General features: G+C 39.2%; 1 pseudogene; it reads right to left on the reverse strand.

The window, feature by feature from the left end:
* Positions 1-5,319: 5,319 nt before the first annotated feature.
* Positions 5,320-6,148, reverse strand: LOC116080734 (annotated as a pseudogene).
* Between the last annotated feature and the right edge of the window lie 1,804 nt (positions 6,149-7,952).

Here is a 7,952-nt window from a genome sequence, read left to right on the forward strand (position 1 = left end):
GAACAAAACCATCCAGGATCTAAAAATGGAAATAGAAACAATAAAGAAATCATAAAGGGGAGACAACCCTGGAGATATAAAACCTAGGAAAGAAATCAGGAGTCATAAATGCAAGCATCACCAAGAGAATACAAGAGATAGAAGAGAGAATCTCAGGAGCAGAAGACACCATAGAAAACATTGACACACCAGTTAAAGAAAATGCAGAAAACAAAAAATCCTAACCCAAAACATCCAGGAAATCCAGGACACAATGAGAAGATCAAACCAAACAATAATAGGTATAGAAGAGAGTGAAGACTCCCAACTTAAAGGGCCAGTAAATATCTTCAACAAAATTATAGAAGAAAGCTTCCCTAACCTGAAGAAATTGATACCCATGAACATACAAGAAGCCTAAAGAACTCAAAGTAGACTGGACCAGAAAAGAAATTACTCCTGTCACATAATAATCAAAATACCAAATGCACTAAACAAAGAAAGAATTTAAAAAGTAGTAAGAGAAAAAGGTCAAGTAACATAGAAAGACAGGCCTATCAGAATTACACCAGACTTCTCACCAGAGACTATGAAAGCTAGAAGATCCAAGGCAGACCCTAAGAGAACACAAATGCCAGCCCAGACTACTATACCCAGCATAACTCAATCACCATAGATGGAGAAAACAACATATTCCATGACAAAAAACAAATTTACATAATCGCTTTCCACAAATCCAGCCCTATAAAGGATAATAGATGGAAAATAACAACACAAGGAGGAATGCTACACCCTAGAAGAAGCAAGAAAGTAACCTTTCAACAAACCCATACGAACATAATTCCACCTCTAACAACAAAAATAACAGGAAGTAACAATTACTTTTTCTTAATTTCTAATATGAAAATTAATATTGCCAACATATCCTAGTCGATTGAAATCCAAAAATATGAGGAATTAGAAGTTTGTTGACTGTCATCCGGTGGTCTCTCTAATTTGGTAATTGGGGAAATAGGTCCAATATTGTACAATCCATATACACTTTCTGTTTGTTGGTACATGAAAGTGTCTTCTGTGTACCACATAATGGTCTTGAAATCATGCTTCTCCTATCTCAGCCTCTCCATTAGTAGGATTATTTATTTGATGTTTTTACACTATACTGTGTTTTTCAGAACAGCTTACATATTTCAAAATTATTTATGCAACCAAAAGAAATGTAGACAATTAATTTGGGAGGTGGCTTGTAAGAGAACAACAAAGAGTGAGACTGAATGCTTTGCTTGATGTTTGTAACTATTGAATCAAGTTTGAAGAAGAGGACTATATAAGTTACTCTTTTTCTGAGATGAATGCTTTTCCAAATCATCACAGCCAATGAACCAGATTCTTACCCTCACCTAATAATGTCTGTGTCACCCTCCAAGCAGATCCATTGTTCATTGAAACAGTTGGTGAATGACGTCATGGATAGACTATCTCAATACACACACCATTTCTTAAATGAATGTAACCTGTTCTCTGTTGGCTGAGAATGAATACAATCACTCAAATCATATAGCTTTGACCATAGCAGGAAATATGTATCCAAAAATCGAGCCTACAATTCATTTCTTGGTGCAGCAGAACTATCAACTCTCAGCTTAGCTACAATGGAGGTAAAATCCTTTGGTGATGTGAGAGTCATTGAAGTACAGCCTTATTACAATGAAATCCAATGTTTAAAAATTGTTCTTATTTGTGGCTTGTACTCCGGTAAGGGCTAAGATTTTAAGCTCTATTAAAAAACAAAACAAACAAACAAACAAAAAGACTATCTATGTTCATTTTAAAAAATACTAGTAGTGATGTATTATTTAATATATACAGTTAATATGTTTGGAGTTATTTAAAATTTATACTGAGAAAAATGCATGTATTTTCAGCATTGCTGTAGACAAGCATCTACATAAGACTGTTAAATTGATAGTTGTTTTATATCAAACAACTTTTATAATACTCATTCTTATTGTTAAAATATTTTATTAATTTTAAAGACTATAACAAATTAAAAAATGAAAGATATTTCAGGTATTGAAGGGGGACTCTGGGAGGAGTTGTGGGACAAAAGGGAAACAAGAATGTGATATAATTCTATTTAGTTAAAATATGTTTTTAAATGTTAATAAATTCAGATAAATTGAAAAAAATTACAAAGCTTCTGTAAGACAAAGGACACTGTCAATAGGACAAAACAGCAACCAACAGATTGGGAAAAGATCTTTACTAATCCTACATCCGATAAAAGGCTAATATCTAACATATACAAAGAACTCAAGAAGATACACTCCAGAAACCAAAATAACCCTATTAAAAATGGGTACAAAGCAGCAGGGTGGTGGTAGTAGTGCATGCCTTTAATCCCAGCACTTGGGAGGCAGAGGCAGGCGGATTTCTGAGTTCAAGGCCAGCCTGGTCTACAGAGTGAGTTCCAGGACAGCCAAGGCTACACAGAGAAACCCTGTCTCGGAAAAAAAATGGGTACAGAGCTAAATAAAGAATTTTTAACTGAGGAACCTGGAATGGTGGAGAAGCACCTAAAGAAATGTTCAACATCCTTAGTCATCAGTGAAATGCAAATCAAAACAACCCTGATATTCCACCTCACACCAGTCAGATGGCTAGAATAAAAAAACTCAGGTGACAGCAGATGCTGTCGAGGATGTGGAGAAAGAGGAACACTCCTTCATTGCTGGTGAGATTGCAAGCTGGTACAACCACTCTGGAAATCAGTCTGGTAGCTCCTCAGAAAATTGGGCATAGGACCTGAGGACCCAGCTATACCACTCCTGGGCATATACCCAAAAACTTCTCTAACATATAACAAGGACACATGCTCCACTATGTTCATAACAGCCTTATTTATAATAACCAGAAGCTGGAAAGAATCCAGGAATGGATACAGAAAATGTGGTACATTTACAAAATGGAGTACTACTCAGCTATTAAAAACAATGAATTCATGAAATTCTTAGGCAAATGGATGGAACTAGAAAATATTCACCCTGATTGAGGTAACCCAATCACAAAAGAACACACATGGTAGACATTCACTGATAAGTGGATATTAACCCAGAAGCTCGGAATACCCAATATACAATTCACAGACCACATGAAGCTCAAGAAGAAGGAAGACCAAACTGTGGATACTTTGTTCCTTCTTAGAAAGGGGATCAAAATACCCATGGTAGGAAACACAAAGACAAAGTGTGGAGCAGAGTCTGAAGGAAAGGCCATCCAGAGACTGCCCCACTTGATCCATCCCATATACAGTTACCAAGCCCAGACACTATTGTGGATGCCAAAAAGTGCTTGCTGACAAGAACCTTATATAGCTGTCTTCTGAGAGGCTCTGCCTGTGCCTGACAAATGCAGAGGTGGAGGCTCTCAGCCATCCATTAGACTGAGTACATGGTCCCCAATGGAGAAGCTAGAGAAGGGACCCAAGGAGCTGAAGGGTCTTGCAGCCCCATAGGAAGAACAATGATATGAACCAACCAGTACCCCCAGAGTCCCCAATGACTAAACCATGAACCAAAGAGTACACATGGAGGGACCCATGGCTCCAGCTGCATGTGTAGCAGAGGATGGCCTTGTTGGGCATCAGTGGGAGGAGAGGCCCTTTGTTCTGTGAAAGCTCAATGTCCCAGTGTAGGAGAATGCCAGGACAGGGAAAGCAGAGTGGGTGGGTTGGTGAGCAGGGCAAGGGAGGAGGGAATAGAGTTTTACTTTTTTCCAGAGGGGAAACCAAGAAAGGGGAGATCATTTGAATGTAAATAAAGAAAATATCTAATAAAAAAGAAAAAGAAAGAGGAACAAAGTACTCACTGGAGGAAATAAGGAGACAAAGTGTGGAGCAGAGACTGAAGGAAAGGCCATCCAGAGACTGCCCGACCTGGGGATCCATCCCATATACAGTCACCAAACCTAGACACTATTGTGGATGCCAAGAAGAGCATGCTGACAAGAGCCTGATATAGCTGTCTCCAGTGAGGCTCTGCTGGAGCCTTACAATACAGAGGTGGATACTCACAGCCAACCATTGTACTGAGCACAGGGTCCCCAATGGGGTCTCCAAGGGAGGAGTTAGAGATAGGACTGAAGGTGCTAAAGGGGTTTGATACCCCATAGGAAGAACAACAATATCAACCAACCAGAACCCCCAGAGCTTCCAGGGACTAAACCACCAACCAAGGAGTACACATGGAGGGACCCATGGCTCCAGCCACATATGTAGCAGAAGATGGCCTTGTTGGGCATCAATGGGAGGGGAGGCTCTTGGTCCTATGAAGGCTAGATGCCCCAGTATAGGGGAATTCAAGGGTGCGGAGGTGGGAGTGTGTGTGAGTGGAACACCCTCATTGAAGAAGGGGGAAGGGGGATGGGATAGGAGGTTTCCAGGGTGGAAACCGGGAAAGGGGATAACATTTGAAATGTAAATAAAGAAAATATCCCATAAAAAATAAATTCAGGGAAAAAATAAAGAAAAATGTTATAGTAGAGGAAAAAAATAACACAGACGTTTCTTATTAGGAACAAACTATTATAATATATGCCCCTATTTACACCAGAAAGTAACCTCTGAGCAGACTCATTTTTGTGAAGAATAAGATAAGACATAAAAGAGAAATAAATGAGTGGCTAGAGTTAGGCATTCTGGAAATGACTAAGATAAATGAGCATAAATTATATATAAAATTATTACATATAAAATAATATTTAATTATTTCTTAACAGCTGATATAATTTTATTCAGTACTAAAAATTACACATTTTGTGACAACATATAAATAAATTTCTATTACAATAAATTGATACTCTGAATTAAGAGAATATAACAAAATATTTACTTATTCCCAAACTGAAAGGCATGTGCTTTGTTTAGGGGTCAATTTTGATTCATAATTTACATTTATAGTGATGACTGCTACAATCAGGTGTAGAGGCACTTAGTTATTTCTGAGTTCCATCTGTTAAAATATGCTCTTAGGCACATCGCCTGTAATCTCAGTACTCTGGATGCGGAAGCAGGATTATTAGTTTGACTCCAACCTGGGCTACATAGACTCTGTTTCAAATACAGACAGACATACAGGTACAGAGAGATAGACAGACAAACAACACACACACACACACACACACACACATCTAGAGAGTATAAGTAATCATTCTGTGCTCCTTGATAGGTCAGAGTGGTGTTTAGGACATAGATGTTCCTCCACAGGTGCCCAGCTTTAATCTCTAAAGATTTACTTTGGAAAGTAACCTTGAGGTGGTACTTAAAAACTATACCAATTCTTATCAAAAAGTAACAACTTTGGGTACTTTCGTTTTAGGTTTCTGCAGTTTGGGCACATCCAAAACATCTTCATAGTAGTCTGCACTCATTCCCTTTGCCCAGTGACCGACTGTGATGATCCAATCTGAGTTCTGATTTTCAGGGCAATCTTTCTTAAAATGTTCCAGGGAGTCACAGAGTTTACAGCCACCACCATCAGCATCGACTCCTTTAGTATTATGGGTGGGAGGGAGATCTGACAGATGTCCCATTTCTCCCCGCAGACTAAACATTTTGCAAAAGGAAATTCACCAAAAGCGGGGTCTACGTTAGGTCTGCACTTTGTCATCTCGTGTTCCATGGACCTGCAGCGGGAACTAAGGCCAGTGTCTATGTCCTGACTCTCTAGTACAGCTGAGCAATCAGCATTCTTGGCCAGGTTGTCGACAAGTGTTCCCACTGTCGACATACCATTTCATTCTTCTTTGCTGCCCGTCTCTTCAGCCGCCTTTCTTCCAGTCGACTGTTCTTTAAAGCCACTGCAATTTCTTCCCTTACTTCCCGACTGTCGGCTGCTATCAGCTGTCCATTGTGAAGCACCTATGAGCTCTGTTTTAGATACTCCACGAATCCATTCACATCTTCATTCAAGTACTCTTTTTTCTTTTTGTTCCTTTTGTGTTTTGCTTGAGGTGCACCGTTTCTAAGGGACAGCTCACTGCTTTGACATAGCTCATGATTTGGAAGATTTTGGGTTGCTCTCTCCACAGAGCTCTTCTTCATGTCCTCCCATGATGTAGCTGACAAGGGTCTCTCACTATTTGAAGTAGTAACTCTAGCCCACCTGGTCATGGTTGAATCAGAAGTACTTTACTAATCTTAACTGGTGGTGCCCACTTAGCTCCTTACCAGGTCTGAATCCTCCAGAGCTTTTTAATTCTTAAATTCAACGTCCTTAGAAAAAAATCTAAAGACAAGCAAAAAAAAAAAAAAAAAAAAAAAAAAAAAAAAAATCAAAGCAAATTATATAAAATTGTGCAGCTAAAACTATCCAGCACAAGAAGATAACATCCAAGCTCATTTAAAATGGTATTCTGAATCAAAACCAGACATCACAGAGAAAAGGTTACGATGGTACTCCTTGTAACTATAAATGTAAAAATAGTAAAAACAAGAGTCTCATTCCTAAGTTTATAAACATGTAATTATGTGGGAATAGGAGTAGAGGTCATGTGCCTAGAACGGAAAGAGAAGAAGGGGGATTTAATGAGAGAGTTCCATAAGGATAGTAGAGAACAGGAGATCTGAAAGTGGATTGCTGGGGGCAGATGGGTACAAGTCGAGAGGACGGACAGAGATAGGAAGGAAGCAGCAAATGACTGAGCCAAAACACAGTGTACAAGGAAGTCCGGCCAGGAAGGCAGTTGCTCTGTATCTTAATTTTCTAGAAATTATGTAGATGAATGCAGTCAACTGTATGTTAAAATAATCATACAATATAATTTATTCCTGGAGTATAAGAATGATTGAACATTTAAAAATCAAATTTCTGAGCAATGAATGGCAGAGCAAACCTGTGACCTCGCACATAGGAGGTGGAGACAGGAGCCATGCAAGTAAGACAGGAGCACTCGGAGTAAGGTGGGGGCGCTCCGAGTAAGGCAGGAGCACTGCAAGTAAGGCAGGAGCACTGAGAGTAACAAAAGCACTGCAAGTAAGGCAGGAGCACTTGGAGTAAGGTGGAAGCACTGCAAGTGAAGCCAGAGCACTGAGAGTAAACAGAAGCACTGCAAGTAAGGCAGGAGCACTCGGAGTAAGGTGGGAGCACTGCAAGTAAGGCAGGAGCACTCGGAGTAAGGTGGGAGCACTGCAAGTAAGGCAGGAGCACTCAGAGTAAGGTGGGAGCACTGCAAGTAAGGCAGGAGCACTTGGAGTAAGGTGGGAGCACTGCAAGTGAAGCCAGAGCACTGAGAGTAAACAGAAGCACTGCAAGTAAGGCCAGAGCACTGTAAGTTTAAGGTCACCATGGACCACAAAGCTATAGTACAAATTTATATTTATATAAATAACACAAACTTATTAAAAATAAGTTAATAAATGAAGTAGTCTGAATCATTTCATTAATGTAGAGGTAAAAAGCATGTCATTATCTGAGTAGGTACAGAAAAATTACTTGTCAAAACTCAGTACATGTTAATGATTTAAGTTCTCGAGACGGCAGCTTAGTACTTGCCTCCAGGACCCCATACAAAACTAGAGCAAGGGCCTTCTCAGACATCGGTTACAAGGCCACCATATTTCACCACTTGTATACAAAACAGTACCATAGCCTGAGCCAGAGTACCTGTCTGGAACAAGAGAAAAAGACAACAACATTTCCAAATCTGAAATAAAGACCTTGAATTGCACTTGTTTGCGCAAGGGGCAATCTTTTATTATAAAGATCATCTATACAATTCATTTTGAAAAACCCAAAAAAATCCAGTAAAATTGCAACATAGCAACTTTCTAGACAATGGCAATGTGCAAGCTTAAAGGGAAGCCAGAGAAAAAAGACTATCGAAGTTGTTAGAAAAAAATGTTGTTATAAATTAAATGTAGCAGTTTATTTGATCAAAAAGAAGTGATTCATGATTTGGATAGCATTCAGAACCAG

Source organism: Mastomys coucha, unplaced genomic scaffold (assembly GCF_008632895.1).
Source record: "Mastomys coucha isolate ucsf_1 unplaced genomic scaffold, UCSF_Mcou_1 pScaffold6, whole genome shotgun sequence".
Lineage (NCBI taxonomy): Eukaryota > Metazoa > Chordata > Mammalia > Rodentia > Muridae > Mastomys > Mastomys coucha.